This window comes from Callospermophilus lateralis, chromosome 10 (assembly GCF_048772815.1).
Source record: "Callospermophilus lateralis isolate mCalLat2 chromosome 10, mCalLat2.hap1, whole genome shotgun sequence".
Lineage (NCBI taxonomy): Eukaryota > Metazoa > Chordata > Mammalia > Rodentia > Sciuridae > Callospermophilus > Callospermophilus lateralis.
In genome coordinates this window covers 14,959,802-14,977,042 of record NC_135314.1, presented here as the reverse complement: position 1 = coordinate 14,977,042, position 17,241 = coordinate 14,959,802, and the positions used below count along the sequence as shown (strand labels likewise).

Below are 17,241 nucleotides of genomic sequence, written 5' to 3'. Positions count from 1 at the left end.
ACTATAAAAAAATATTTTTTAAAAAAAGTACTAAACACTTTAGTTCACTACATGACCCAAGAAAATCCTGAAACATCCATTACTTAACACATCTAAGCGTTGTCGCCTTCCTGTCAAACCTTTGAATTCTCAAACGATCTTAAAAAGAACCAGCTGTCATTTTCGATTTTTCTTGTAAATATTTCTACTATTCGAGGTGTATTTGCTGAGATTAGAATGATTGAAATGGGAAGATGTACAACATATCAACTAAAAACTCCACCATGGATTATTCTAAAAACAGCAGAATAATGTTTTTCCCCTTTTCTTTTTGAAATCATGTGTCTAAATCTAGCAGGTGGTTAGGTACAAGAAGAGATGTTGGGGATGCCCAAGAGGAAGGTCAGCTCTGGGAAGGCGCAGCAAAGGAGGAGCCCAAGCGGAGGTTGGTCCACCTGCCGGCCAAGCCTGCTCCTACCAAGGCAGACACCAAGACCAGGAAGACGGCGGGCAAGGATAAATCATCAGTTCAAAAAGGGAAAAGGGGAGCAAAAGGGCAAACAGGCTGAAGTGGCTAACCAAGAAACTGAGGAAGATTTACCTGCAGAAAATGGAGAAACAAAAAACGAGGAGAGTCCAGCCCCTGATGAAGCAGAAGAGAAAGAAGCCAAGTCTGATTCATCACACACCATGTCTTTTCAGTGATCCCGTCTCCCTTCTGGTACAATCCAGAGGAATGTTTTTATCAACTATTTTGTAAATGCAAGTTCTTCAGTAGCTCTAGCAACATTTTTTAAAAGAAGGGAATCCCACCTCATCCCATTTTTTAAGTGTAAATGATTTTTTTTTTTAGAAGTGAAATCATTTGCTGGTTGTTTATTTTGGGGTACAACCAGAAAATAGTGGGATATTGAATTATGGGAGGCTTGGACTGTCTTTGGTGTCAGCTTAACATTCCATAGGTGGGGGGTTAGTTTTATATCCTACAATACAAAGCATATTAAATGGCAGTTTGGAGTCACAGTATTGCATTTAATGTCTCGAATATTTTAAATTACTTCTATTCCTGTGTTTGTTAGTAGAATTGTTTCCTAAAGAAAACCACTACTGGATCATTGCTGTCAGAATCGTATGTATTCTGTAACATCTTTGGTTTGGAAATCTAGTTTTCCTAATATTTTTTAATGTGCTCTGAAAGATGGAAAATTTGAGTATGTTGTGTGTGACGAAGTTTTGAACTAGTGGAACCTTAGTAAATCAGCACTCAAAGATATTGGTACTTGATATTCTATTAAGAAAAAATTGCCTCCAAATTAGAAGCTGGAAAGTCACTGGAATAACTGAAAAAGAATCACAGTATAAGGCTTCTTAGATTTCCAGTACGTGTGTTAAGAATTGTGTAGAAAGTGAAATGTCTGTGTACTGATTGTCAATACAGCCAATAAAATCTCAAACACACACACACACACACACACACACAAAGATATTACCAATTAAGATTTAGACAGAAATTTCTAAAGTCTTTAAAATTAAATTGTTGCATTTCAGACCTGAAACCAGTTTTTAATCTACCTTTTATCAATTCATGGAAGGCAGGTAATTTGAATTCCCATCAGAAACTTCATCTCCAGGGTAGCTACTCACAGACCTCATAGAAATGATCATATAATGTGAAAAAAAATAGCACTATTTCAGAAATACAAGTTATGTAAATTTTTTCTATAACTTCTCTATACACTCTATTTGTCTGGACAGAGATTCTGTTCTTTCAAACAAACATACATACATACATACACACAAACACACACACACAATCCTGTTCTCTACATTTTTTTTTTTTTTTTGGATACTTCTGCATCTAAAAAGTCAATGGAATTCCAGAGGTTACTAAATATGTTCTGATGTTTTTATGTAGTGCAAAAATAAAATAGTGCTTTTTTTTTTTAAGGTAAAAGTACCTTTCAGAAAGAAGACAGTAAGACTCTTGGATATTGTTAATTAGAATTTTCCAAGATCAATCAGTACTTGTTTGGAGTGAAGATCTGTCCACTTTCATTTCTACAAATCCCATACCAGAAAGTTCTAATGCAGCCCTAGTCCTTTGTGTAACTTCCATTAGCGATAATGCCAGGGAGGCCCAAGGGCCCCTCACAGAGCTGTGTATAACCTCATGAATCCCCTGGGTGAAGGAGAATCTGCCTCTTTTGGCAGGTTATTTCCCTAGTGAAGAAAAGATGAGACATTCATGATCTCCCTTGTATGTTGATTCTAAAAAAAATCTATCTTGTAGAAGCAGAAAATTGAAAACTGGTGGGGAGAGGGAGGAATAGGTAAGGGGAAGATACTACTCAATAATATGCGGTTGCAGTTATATTAGAGAACTGTGTTTTAGTAATATTTTTTTAAAAAATCTTTTAGTTGTAGATGGAGATAATTCCTTTATTTTATTTTATTTTTTCTCTATGTGGTGCTAAGGACCGAACCCAGTGCTTCACACATGCTAGGCAAGCACTCTGCCACTGAGCTACAGCCCCAAACCCTTTAGTGAACTTTTTGAAGTACATGAGGACCACCACTGTAATAGTATGCTGTATATTTCAAAATGACTGAAATAGATTTTTAATATTCTGACCATACACAAATTGATAAATTGGTGAGGTGTTGGGCATGCTAATTAAATGATTGAGTCTTTCTACAATGTATATATAGATCATGACACCATATTGTGCCTCATAAATATATACAATTATTATTTGTCAATTAAAGATTTTAAAAGAAGAAGAAAGTCAATGGGCCAGCAATCTGTCAGTTTTCCAGTAGCAAACAATAAATGCATAGATGCCTCCTAAAGTTCTGGTGAACCAATGAAACGGAGGATATCGTTTCTGAACTTGGCTGAGCCTACCACTTGCCTTGTAAATGTCAGTGTGTGTCTGAGCATCTGACATTGCTCAGCAGCACATACCAAAGGCCAGGAATTTGGCAGAGCTGGGCCGATTACAGTGCCTAAAAATAATCTGTTTTATCAAAGTCTATTCTGATGCCTTTTAGCATGTGGGCAAAATGCTAGAACAGCAAGATCTTTAGGAAGTGGAAATTCTGAGATGTTTTCCAAAGATTCCAAATGACACAACCTCATTGTGCAAGAAGTAACCCTTCATCTTCAGTTCTTGTGGCTTGTTTATTTTTATCTCCACGAAGGTTTTGGGGATTTTTTTGTTTGTTTTTTTGTTTTGTTTTGTTTTGTTTTGTTTTTTGTTTTTTGTTTTTCCAGCTATGTAAGACAATGCTCTCTTGTGGTAAACATTTATCAAGTATAACCTAACTTAATTCAACAAGTCCTTATTGAGAACCTATTATACACAAGGCACTTTGTTAGGCCCCGTGAAGAACAGAAAGCCAAGCAAGTAAATGTCCTTTTTTGTAATATGCTCACAACGAGAAGAAAATAGACCTTTCCTGAGAACAAGCCATTCTGAGCTAGACAAACCACAACCCAGACTTCCAATGAGGAAAAACCAAGAGCTAGGGGAGGAGGAACAAGGAAGAAATTAACTTTGGTGGTGAAGATTAGCAACGGTTTCTTGAAAATGTTGGATTTTAACCCAGGTCTTCAAGAGGAAGTAGAGTAGGCCAGGCAGAGATGGGGAAGTGCTCTGAACAGAGAGTGGCAGAGACAGAAAGTGCAGGGATTAGAGAAACGAGTGTGAGTCTTCAAGGGTTTTCATTGTCACAGGCAAGAGGGTCCTCCAAAGTGAGAAGGCTAATGGCACCAGGAAAGACAACACAGAGCTGTGGACTCTAAGCAAGAGGAAGAATATCATTTCTTTAAAATTGCCAAATCCACAGAGTGATGCTGCGTGCTGGAGATGGGATGGGCACAGTTTGGGCACCTAATCTGATGACATGCCAAAGTTCTACCCTTCTTTGGCCATCATGTTCATGCTCACCCAAACTCAAGGCATGCTAGCTGGTGGTTTTTCTTTCTTTTACAGCAACTTGGTTCTGGATTTTAGCTCGGGTATCTCCTGTTACAGATTCCATGTATTGAAAGAGATCTCAGTAAAATCATTCCATTATTGAAAGAGATCTCAGTAAAATCTCCATCCATCTCAGTCATAAATCAAAAACACGTTTATTTTATTCTTCAGCTCATATTTGAGTCTTATATTGCTATTGCAAAACACTTTAAATAAGCATCACTTCACTTGACTCTTTGAAGAGCCTTTGAGCTAGATTTCACCTATTCCAGTTTACAGAGAAGAAACACCTTGTGTCTGGTAATTGGAAAAATAGATCATGAAATCCAGGACGTCTGATTCCAAAACACTTGTTCCTTACAGGGCAAGACAATGTTACAAATGGTCTCTGTAACATAAAAAAGGAGACCTTCGGGGCTGGGGCTGGGGCTCAGTGGTGGAGCCCTGTCTTGCACGTGTGAGGCACTGAGTTCAATCCTCAGAACCACATAAAAAATAAATAAATAAATATGTTGTGGCCATCTAGAACTAAAAAATATTTTTAAAAAAGGAGACCTTCCTCATTCTAACATAAAATTAACATCATAAGAAACCAAAACTTCCAATAGCAAAAATACTTTGAAACTACTCAGAATTCTCCTTCAGAATCCAGACCACATTCTGACTCAGATAACTTTTCCTCAGAGTAGTTAAGAAAAATACAGTGGGTGCTATTTTCTACTGATGTGATTCACTTTGTAACTGTTTTTGTTCTATCATTCCATGCAGGCACAGTATTCTAGTTTCCTCGTCTTTTCAATGGAATGTCCTGAAGTGTGAGTATTGCATTGAGTCATTATACATGTTGCTATTTTTGCATTAATTTATTCAGCAGATGCTCATTAGATATGGCAGATGCTCTGCCATGCAGGACTAGGGACATCAAATTACCACAGAAAGCTATAAGGAAAGGGGATTTCAATCTATTTAGAAGGTATCATCTACATTGAAGGCAGTTGTCCTGAGGGGTTGAAGAAGATACACAGAGAGAATCCAGTTATGCTAAAACTGTTAGAACAACTAATGAAGCCAGTTGGCACATTTTAATGGATTTGTAAAATATTTCATAATGGGAGCAGAATAGAAGAAGAAACAAAGTAGAAACAAATTTTAGATCATCTTCTTAAAGGAATTTGTCTAAGATTTCCTTATTCTTGTTGCCCCATTTCCCCAGCTGTTGAACAGCATCAACGGTAGCAGCAGCCTAGAAGCCAGGAGACCCTGTCTTAATCCATTTTCTGCAGCTGTAACAATGTACCATAGACTCCATGATTTACAAGGAAAAGAAATTTATTTGCTGTGGTTCTGGAAGCTGGGAAGTCCAATGTCAAGGTGCCAGCATCTGGTGAGGGCCGTTTTAGCGCATCAAAACATGGCAGAAGGCAGAAAGAATCAAGTACAAAAGACAGAGAACAGGAGCAAAGGAAAGCTGAGAAAGTCAAACTGTTCAACAACACACTCTTGAGGATAACTAATCCATTCCCTTGATAGTAGCTTTAATCCATCAGAAAGGTGAAGCCCTCCAGACCTGAACACCTCTTAAAGGTCCATTCCTCAATACGTTACTTTGGCAATTAAACTTAGACATGAGTTTTGGAGGGGATGTTCAAACCACAGCAGACCCTCTGGCCAAATGCAGCTGCAAGAGCAAGCCCAGGAGAAGCCAACAGAGGAAATGCCCAACCCATTCACAGATGTTTGAGAATAATAAATCATTATTGCCTATGACAGTAAACTGCAGGGTAGTTTGTTGCACAGTGATGGATAACTGAAACAAGACAAGAAAACTCTCCTAGGAGCTGTAGGACCAAAAGGATCACGTTGGTCAGGCATCTTAGGGCAAATTGACCAGGATAAAGGTAAATTTAAGACCAAGAAGGAGATTTCCACAGAGGAGAGTGGCAAGAGAAGCATTGTGGGAAAGATGTGTTCAGAACTTCTTCTAGGTATAGGAAAGAAAGTGTAAGCAGAAGAAAGGCAGCTTATGTGACTGCATCCCGAGTGAATTCCTCCAGTGTATTATTTTCTCATGAAATTGAGTCAGTTTCTCAATTTCTTTCAGTTGTTTATCCTTTTTTTTAAGAAAGAGAGAGAGAATTTTTAATATTTATTTTTTAGTTTTCGGCGGACACAACATCTTTGTATGTGGTGCTGAGGATCAAACCCAGGTCGCACGCATGCCAGGCGAGCGCGCTACTGCTTGAGCCACATCCCCAGCCCAGTTGTTTATTCTTAATGCAAAGTTACTTTGAGATTCATTTAAAATGTTCAATCTCAGAGCTGTAATTCTTCTTATTTCCAGGAATAAAAATGAATGACATAGAGAAGGACATATAAATTAAGTTAGATTTTAAGAAGATAGGAGGATTGATACAACTAGAATGTGGTCCTAAGACAAAAAGAAACTAAAGTATTCAGACTGGCCAGTTCTTTATTTCTGACACTTGAGCAATCTAATGTAAATAGAGATAAGGACACAAGAGAAGGAGAGGCAGAATCTATGATTAAGAATGAGTTGCAGTGTGTAATCCGTTTGGTTTGGACAAATAAAGACAATCCTTAAGATTTTAAATTCTAGAAATAAGGAGGCGAATGCAATTAGAGCAAAGGAATAAAAGTAGAAAGGAGTCTGGAAAATACAGGAAGGAAGCCGGCAGCGACGCTAACTCGTCCACCGTGGAGAAGCAGAAGGGCTGGCAGCGACTGAGGGAAAGGAAATCCGTGTGGCAGTGAGGGGCTCAGGAACTGGCATGAGAGGGAACTGTGAAGTTGGAGAGAACTGAGTCAGGAAAGGTAATGAGGAGAAGAGAAAAAAAGACTAAGAATAGAAACCCTTAATGGTAAGGCAACCCGAATAAAACCAACGTGCCCTTGTCAATGTGTGTGAGTTGCATTGAATTAAATTCTTTGAAACATTTCCTGTGAAACCCAACCCTCAGGCATGAAAATTACACGTCAAACCTCTCCAGTCCGCCCTAAGTCCCCTAAAAATAACTTCCAGGTATTAGGGAGAGCTGGCTGGTAGGCTGGAGCTGCGTGGCTCACGGAGCCAGATATGCTCTTTGGATCCAGAAAGTACGCGGTCCAGCGGCTCAGGCCAAGTGGGAGAAGCACGCTCCCCGGTGGGGCCCCCTCTAGGGCGCCTGGCGGAGCTAGTTTTCAAAACCACTCTGTCTCAATCAGTGAGCAGGTGCCTTCTGACATCCCTCTGAGCTCCAAAGCCTCAGGATCAGGGCCTGCTTCCTGGAAGGACAAGCTGTGCATTGGCGTGGGTCCCTGTGCTATGCCCTGCACTGGGATCAACCTAAGTCGGCTGTTGCTGTTCTGCTTGCAAGGGTTCTTCTTTACCAAGAGCCCCACTTGCACTGGACTCCACATCCTGGCAGCCAGTTGTGCCTGGGAATCTGTTGCTTCACTCAGGAGGACAGGGACAAGTATCATCAACACTGGGATCATGTGGGACAGCCTCCTTTCCGGACTTTTTTCCTTGGAGCATAATCTACCATCAGTATCTATTTGAGCTCACAACACCTCATCATCTAAGCTGTGAGGAGGATAAAAGGTTGCAAGTATAACACCCCCTCAGCCCTCACTTCCGAGCCAGGAAGAGGGTAGAAAAGAGAATCTTTGTACATGGATGAGTTTCTAGGAAGTTTCTGAAGCTTCAATCAGGCATTGTATCTAGAATCAATCATGAGAAATATCAAGTCCACAGAATTCAAGGCTTTTATCACCTTCTAGATTAAACAAATTTTTTTAATAAATGGCAAGAGGATAACTATCTAAGGATTTGTTTCATACAATCTCAATCACTAATGAGCTTTGCCTTGATAATGGGAACGCTGGCAGATTGTATGCAAATGAATGGGCATGTTTGTGTTCTAATAAAACTTTTATTTGCATACACTGTGTATCCATGTACCACTGATAGTAACACTAAAATAAAAAAAATGATAAATATAGATTTTTAAAAAGAAGAGTGTTTGAAGCCAACAAATGGAGAATTCAGCCCAATGAGACCTGAACATTGAGGTAGGTGAACCAACATTACAATACACTTCTAGGTATTTCCAGCCTGGGCTCATTAGAAATAAAATCTGTACTGTTGTGTATTCTTTATACCCCCAGATAATTTGATACTCACTCTGGCATTTGATACTCACTCTTAGCTTGCCCTAGGAAAAGATGTTGCCTTCAGATTGCTGACACCTGCAGGAGCTCATGCAGGAAGAGAGGGGTGCCATGTGATGTCATTCTTGGAGGTGCCAGCATTACTACATCACGCTCCATAGCCCTTGGCATAAATGGCCCTAATTAGCCACACCCCTTCTGTTCCCATCACACTTTAATCTTTACACACTTTTATACACACACACACACACACAAGAACATAACCATGGATATTTTGGAAGTTTCTACAGTATTTTCTGCTTGTCATAAAAAAGCTATATGTATTAGGGTTCTCTAGAGGAACAGAATCAACAGGCAGTATGATTATAAAAAGGGATTTATTAGATTGGCTTACATGACCAGAAGCTGGATAGTCCACAATGGCCACTGGCAGGCTGGAATGCTGGAAGCTGCTCAGTCCAAGAGGCTGAAGCCCCAGAACAAGAGGGATCAATGGTGGTACCCCAGTCTGAGACCAAAGGCTTCTGGAAACTACCTGGAGAATCACTAGGAGATTCACTTTGGAAGAGTGAAGGAGCAAGATCCAATATCCTCATGTGATCGAGACAACAATCAAGAAGTCATTCAAGAAGAATGGAGCTTGCATCTACTGCTGCTCCCTTGTTCTTCCAACTTTTATTCCATCCAAGTCATCATCCTACTGAACGGTGTTGCCCACACTTAGAAAGGGTCTCCACTTCAGTTGCTATCCCACATGCCAATCATTCCTAGACACATTCTTATTGACACACCCAGAAGCCTCTTCGTCTCTTAATCCAATCAAGTTGAAAATTCAAATTCACTATCACACTATACAAACCACTTTTCTACATTGAAAATAATCAAGACTGGGTTTCCCCTCATTTGTTCATATCCAATGCACTACAAAAAGCAAGTTGTATGTCACCTGTGCCACACTGCTAGTGTTCAAAGAGCCCACCAAAAATCATTGAATGAGAAAAATAAGCTCTAGAGAGAGTATGTGTTTTGCATACAGTTCTAGAGCCAACTGGAATAAACAACATGGCAGAGGTTCAGGAGACTTATTTTACCATCTATGTAATTATTGAGATTTAGTTCTCTAATTTGGGCTTGGAAAAATAGGAAGCCCAGAGAAAAATGCCACTTAATGTGACTCCACCAGCCTCAGGTTAGGTCGTCTGACTTGGCAAAGTCAGAGCTTCTGCAAGCCAGGCTGCTGTAGGCTCTTTCCACCTCTGGAACACTCCTCTAGGTGGAGTAGTAGAAAACCTTGTCACTCACTAGCTATGTGGCATTGGACAAATCACTTGAACATTCCCAGTGTCAGCTTGCTCATCAGAAAATGAGGATAATCCAGGCCGAGAGGAGGTGACATTTGAAAGGATGTGAAGAGGGGAGCTGTACTGACACAAAAGTTGACAAGTGTAACAGAGGCAAACTGAGACACAGTTAAATGGGTGTGATAGGTTCTCCCAAACCTGTGCTTTCAACGGCACCACCAACCCCGAGTTACTCCATGTTATAAAGCAGTAGTTTTCCAGGAGTTACTCCATTTGAGTATACATGCCAAAGCAGAATAACTCCACACCTTGTTTGTCCAAGTAAACAACCACCATTGTCCCTGCACACTGATAAATAAATTAATCGTTCTAATAAAAATGGCCACCTGTGAACTCATCAAATTAATCAGAGGCACATGGATACATGGATGTATCAAACCCATATGGGAAAAACTCAGGCCCATGAGCTTACTGAACACACCAGACCATAAAAGGAGGAGCACCCCAAGACTGGATGTGACAGTACACTGACCCTGTCAGCAGGTCACTACTCTCGAGCTTTGCCCGGGAAAATCACCACAGCAATGAACCTCAGAATCTCTATCCTCAGGCTTCACGCAGCATAGTTTTTCCTGCTCATAACTGTGCATGGCCCACTCCAAGCAGACCTCTGAAGCTGACACACCAAGCTGACATTCTGAAACTGCCATCTGTCCAGACCCTGACCTGGAGTGAGTTCTGGGCTCTGACAACTCGGTGTTCTGAACAAGTTCTTCAGCCAATGCCTAGACTAATCTGAGTACCTACAGTGGGTCTTTGCCCCCAGTTCAGCTTCCTAAACCCTTGTGGCTGCCTTAACCCTTTCTTAGCCTTTTTGTTATGTATGTCCAAATTTGCATAAATGTGGTGTATGTTGTGTTTCAGACCTTAGTAATTAAGATTGGAATAAAAGAACCTGTGATTGCCCAGCAGATGATCATCAGGTGAACCATGAGTTATTCAGTGAACTATAACCTCTGAAAAGTGGTGTATCCTATGAGTTTATTGTTGTTCAATAAATTCTCACATTGTGGAAAGGACACAAATAAGTTTGATCGATGTTAGTAGCACAGCTCACTCATAACAGGAGTATGTTCTATAGTATCCCCTGGTGAAACTAAACCCCAGGTGCACAGTGCAATAATCAATTTGATACCACACTCTTTACTAGCTCCCTTTTCTTTGCTCCCTCACCTATCCCACCCCTTGCTGCTGCTTCCTGAAATCACATTCTGATAAATACAGGCACTCAGATCCATGTCTTACAGTCTGCTATGGCTGGGTCCAGCCTAAGATTGCCAAATAGAAACACCCAGAAGGTGGTCTAAAATGCAAGACTAGGAGTTGTGTCAGAATAATGAACTATATCTGCAAGTTGTGTTTGCTGTGTGGAAAAGAGCACTTAAGGTGGATTTAACTTTAATTATAAAAAGTTAAAAGTGAAGTCAAATTTACTAAGAATAAGAGATAAATTAAGCAGGAAATACTTCCACAGAGGATCACTAGGAAGCAAAGGGAGATGAAACTAGGCAGCTCCTTATAATAAGTAAGAAACACGGGGGACAAGGAGACAGTCTACCATGAAACCTATTTATCTCTAACATGCCTAGTCTTATCAGGAAATGCACAAAGAACACAAAAGTCCTATAAAACATAGAGAAAATTTTCCTTTTTGTAGACTACCAATTGAACTCTGCATCCAGCCCTCCGGAAAGAATGGAGAGGGCATTTCGTTTCCTACCCAGGATTGCCCTCTCCTATAAATACCAAGTAGATGCTTCCTCTCATACAATTTAAGGTTAAAGCTGTCAGGGAAAAAAAGAAGACAAGTTCATTGCCAAATGGGCCATCCGTGAGTGGATGAGGCTCAGGCAATGTGATCATTGCACCTCCTTTCCCAAGTACTCTGACAGTGTGTAAGTGGACAATGACAGCTATATTCACTTATAATTCTGGTCATGAGTATGAAGTATTGCTAACTGGCAAACAGAGAGTTGGTCCTCTTGATCCACCTGATATGCATGGTATCCTATTATTCAATCTCTTATGTGATTGAGTATTAGCAGGACCTGTGACTTGCTTTTATAACTAATAGAATATGACAAAGATAAAGGAATAAATATAATTCTATTATATCCGATTATAATGCCCTGCCTGCATGGAAACTGTCTCCCTCGCTGCTTTAAGAAAACAAATGGAAAGTTCCATGTGACAAGGGCGAGAGTGGTCTCTAACTAACAACCAGCAAGAAATTGAGACCCTCACTATAACATACCACAAGGAACTGAGCTTTACCAACTACCACATGAGTTTGGCAGCAGATCCTTCTTCAGTCAAGCTGCAGATGAGACTGCAGCCCCTGTTGACATCTTGATTGCAGCCTTGCGAAGGTGAAGGCCAGAGGACCCAGCTAAGCTACACTCAGACTCCTGAATTACAGACACCATGCTGCAGTAAATGTATGTTTATGAGCTGCGAAGTGTGCAGTAATATTTTATACAGCAACAGATAACTAATAAGCTAAATATAATCTTGCATAGACTTGTTCACTCTCAGTTCTGAGAATTTTACTTTTTATTTTTAATAAGTTTTGTCAATAAACCATATGATTTGGCAATCATTGAATTTGTCATTACCTTTCAAAAACCTATTATAGTGAATGTGAAGGTTACCAAACTGACCCAAAAGATTTCCACTAACACACAACTCCTTAGTAATAAGAGGGACTGATAATGATCAGCTCTGGGGCAGAACCAGGGAAGCCCTGTTGTGCCTGCTGTAGTCAGAATCAACTTCAAGGGGCTGGGACTGTAGCTCAGGGGTAAAGTGCTTGCACTGGGTTCGATCCTCAGCACTACATAAAAATAAACAAAGATACTGTGTGTCTATCTACAACTAAATAAATATTTTAAAAAATTAACTTCAAACAAAGAAAATATTTGCTGTCCTAATCTTCATTTTCCTCCCACCTGAGCTTTAGGAAAAAATATAGAAGGCTAAAACTGTAAGTAATGTCTAATTAAAGAGCCATGATTTCAAATAAAAGAGGCATGAGATTTTAAAAGAATCATGTTCTTGAAAAATTGATGAGACTATGATGTGGAAATATTCAGGAATTCAACCTGTACATTGACCTACCTGAAAAAGGAGAGTTGTCAAAGAATCGCCAAGAGCAATAATATGTTAATTGGCATAAAAGACCCTTAATAATGAAAGAAAGAGTTTGTTAAGATTCACTATGAAACATCTTTATTGTAGTCCTTCGAACACACATTCACACAAATACACACACACACACACACACACACACACACACAGAGCCTACATCAGTGTATAAACCTGGCCTTTACTACCTACTAAAGTCAGGTCTCCTAGCGTTGGTGTGCATGTGAGTGAACAATGGTTTAGAAGGATCCAGAGTGACTTCTTTCTTGAATTCTTCTTGACCAAGTCCTTGACAGGCATGGGTCTTTGACAGTGGCTCCTAAGAGTTCCTCTCGTGGTCTCCCGCCTCATGGCTGGTAGGGAGAAATCTCTTCCTCAGTCCCTTTAGTTCTTCTGTGTGTCCTCCCCAGTGTCTTCCCTTTTTTTCACTTTAACCTCTGACAGGGTTGCCCCATAGTCTTCTTCTGTGAATGAGGAATGAGAAGCCAAAGTGTGGAAAGTTTGGGTAAGAGGGAGAAAAGGGTCTGTCTCTTTGTATCCCTGAGAAACCAATACTTTTTCACACTGACAAATGGCCTCTTTTAGAGGTGTTATTTCTCTGCTCAGATAGCATGGGCTTCCTTACCTTGAATTTCACTTTTACACATGCACCATATCATGAGACCATTGGAAATTGGGGCAAGCAAAGGACCATCCAGCCACACACTCTACCTAACCTGCCTCTTAGAGACTGTCTAAAAGACGAGATCCACTTCTTCCCCACCACAGACACAGAATACTGGAGAAACAGTGGGATTTGCTGTTACATAAACACAAAGCAGGAAGCATACAGTCTTTTGGGAGTGTCCTCTCTGCTTGCATCCAACTTATTTCATGGATCAGACAAAAAACGCAAAGGATTTCTAAGTGTGCCTTGCATGGAAATATCACTTCTCCACCTCACAGCCCCACCAGCCCACATCCCCCTTCCCTGCTTAGAGGTGCTTTGGACTTGATCTCTCTCCTTCACCAATTTTTATACAAGAAACACACTTTTCCTCATGTTCAGCTTACCTCCTACTCTTCGACATGGAGAAGGAGGAAAAAATGCTGCTTCTCTACAGTGCACCTAGTGAACAACCAGTATAGAATCTCATGGGTACCAATATCAGTGCAGTGGGGTCCTTCCTTACCCATGAGCTTCTTGACAAATTAAAGTCCTTGCTCTAAGATCCTGTCATAAGACTGAATTGTACCTCCCTAAAACTCATATGTTGAAGCTGTAGCCCTCAATGTGACTGAATTTGGACATAGAGTCTTTAAATAGGTAATTGAGATTAAGTGAGGTCATAAGATTATAGCCCTAATCAAATAGAATTGTTGTCCTTATAAGATTAGAAGAATAGAAGAGAAAAGGATCCAGGGGAAGGTAAGAGAGAAAGGGAAAGATAGATACCAGGGAATGAAATTGAGCCAATTATGTTATGTGCATGTATGAATGTATCACAATAAATCCCACTTTTAGATGTAATTACAACGCACAATTTCAAAAATATATATAGAAGCAAGTCCAGTAGAATAGAGGGATGGCACAGGGGTAGGAGGAGAAGAGGGAAAGGGGAATTACTATCTAATGAAATTATTCAAATTGGGTTTTGTTCATGTATGAAGATGTCACAATTAATCCCACTATTATATATAATTATAATACATCAATAAAAACATATAAAGAATAAGAGAAACCAGGAATGAGTATGTACAGAGAAAATGCTATGTACAGACACCCTAAGAAGATGACCACCTCCAAACCAAGGAGAAAGACCTCAGAAAAAAACAACATGGCTTCACCTTAACCTTGGACTTCTAACTTCCAGAATTGTGAAAAAAATAAATGTCTGTGCTGGTAGGACTGCAAATTGGTGCAGCCAATATGGAAAGCATTATGGAGAATCCTTGGAAAACTGGGAATGGAACCACCATTTGACCCAGCTACCCCACTCCTCAGTCTATACCCAAAGGACTTAAAAACAGCATACTACAGGGACACAGCCACATCAACATTTATAGCAGCACAATTCACAATAGCTAAACTGTGGGACCAACCTAGATGCCCTTCAACAGATGAATGGATAAAGAAAATGTGGTATATATACACAATGGAATATTAATCAGTATAAGAGAATAAAATCATGACATTTGCAGGTAAATGGATGGTGTTGGAGAATATAATGGTAAGTGAAGTTAGCCAATCCCCAAAAAACACATGCCAAATGTTTTCTGATGATTTAAGAATGCTGATACATAATATGGTGGTAGGGGCATGGGAGGATTAGATGAACTCTAGATAGGGCAAAGGAGAAAAGGGGAGGGAGGGGAAAGGAGGAGCATGGGGGTAGGAAAGATGGTGGACTGAGATGGACATCATTACCCTAAGGACATGTATGAAGACACGAATGGTGTGACTCTGCATTGTGAACAACCAGAGATATGAAAAATTGTGCTCTGTATGTGTAATATTAATTACAATGCATTCCACTGTCATATGTATGTGTGTGTCTGTGTGTGCATGTGTGTGTGTGTGTGTGTGTGTGTATAATTAAAATCTAAAAAATGAAAAAAAAAGTAAATTGTTGTTTAAGCCACCAAGTAGGCTGGGATTTTGTTATGGCAACCCTAGGAGATTAATACAGATCCAACTGCATATTGCACACTGGCAAGAGTCCTGACCTGTTCATTAGCAGATATGAAATGCCTTCATTTATCATAGATCAACCTGGAACCTCCTGTTTCCAAAACGAGACTCAATCCCTGTCCTGCAGCTCTAGTATTGCCTGTGGACTTTTTCTATTGAAAAAGTTTTATGCTGGGCTATGGGTAAGCTAAGCTAAGTTTGGAACTTATCTTTCATCTCAATAACGTATGGAAAAGTCCCTCGTTATCTTCCCCCAATGAAGGTCAAGGTTCCAACCAGAACCTACAAGAAAGCAGAATGAAGCCAGATATTTGGCTCGAGCAGCACCTTATAAATGTACTATGGTACCCATATTTGGACTTCATTATATTATTTATTCCAGATTGAAATTTCTTTGCATATTATTAAAGCAAGGTTGTGGGTTCCCTTGGAGATGATACAAATTAATCATAGATATTTTTAATCTTCCAAATTTAAATATTTCACATTGGAAGAGATTCTCTTGCCTCCCACTCGATCATGACTCAAACTGGGAACCAGTGAACTTAAAAATTTCTCCACAAAATCTATAAAGGGAAGGATTTATCATCTTAAGCCTGCACATACTAAAATTATCTTGTTTGCTCATGTTCTAGCTGTCTAGCTCCAAGGATAAAAATTTATGGTTTTCTAAGTTTTCTATTTAGAATCATCTCAAAACAGGCTTCCATTGTAAGCAATAGTTTCACTGAATGAATTGCTTATAAGGATCCCATCCTCTGCCTTTGGGCTAATGGGTTTTATCATAATTAAATCTGCATTCATCAAAGTTGACCCCTAGCACGCAGGACACCATAGTTCAGCACCTCTAAGGCAATAGCAAATACTGTTGGAGCAGTGAATTTATCTGTAAAGAACACCACAAATATATGATTTTTATTTGCCATATCTACAGCAAGGCTTTTTTGATGTTGAATTTGTCCCTTCAACTTGTATTTTCCAGCTCTTAAGTATTGCAAAGGAAGTAGGGAGAATGGTATCTCCACTCTGGTACTATCCACAGTCCTCCCCATCCACAGTGCTCACATCCGTAGAGAAGAAAAAAGAAAAACTTTCCTTTAGAATATTCCCTCCTGTCTACACTCCTTGACTGTATAGTCTCCTTACACACCTTTCTTCCCTCCTCTCTGAGCTCTTCTTGGGTTTTCCTCACCCATTCAAGTATGTACAAGTCATAAGACCTTTTCAAGCATCAAGATAGTCTCACAGGGTATCTCTTACCTCATAGGATATCTCCTTTATCAACTGCTTCCGTCAAACGCCACTTCTCTTCACTAATTTCAGCCATGACTTGGGACAGAAGAATAAGATTAAGAAAATCACAAACACACACAAACACCCCTCTCCAGAATTTATATAAAACTACATACCAGACACTGAGAAATGCTTCAGAAACATTATGTTGATTAATCCTCAAAAACACTACCATTCCCATTTTTTACAGAAAGACTTTGAGACATAGGACACTCACATTAACTTGTAAATGGCAGCTAAGGTTTAAACCCCAATTTACAATCAATACTGTGTTCATGAACAGGATTGAGGACACCAAGTATTACATTACAATATTGGGGCTTAGAGTCCCTGCAGCTCTAACTTAGGGAAAGATGAGGTTATTTGGAAGTATAAAGTCAGATATTCTATTGCATATCTAGGACACATATTCTCAACCAGGGGTGATTTTCCCTCCAGGGGACATTTGGCAATGTCAGGAGACATTTGTGGTTGTCACAACTAAGGACTTCTACTGACAGCTAATGGGTAAAGGCCAGGAGCACTGCTAAATGTCCTACAATGAACAAGATGTCCCCTCAGCAAAGAATTACCCAGCCCAGAATGTCAACAGTGCCAAGGTCCACACACTGGCTTTAGGGCAAGGGTCTGGTTGGCATATTTC

At 39.9% G+C, this 17,241-nt stretch overlaps 1 pseudogene; it reads left to right on the top strand.

Moving 5' to 3' along the window:
* Positions 1–366: 366 nt before the first annotated feature.
* LOC143408785 (non-histone chromosomal protein HMG-14 pseudogene) lies at positions 367–684 on the top strand (annotated as a pseudogene).
* The last annotated feature ends 16,557 nt before the right edge of the window (positions 685–17,241 follow it).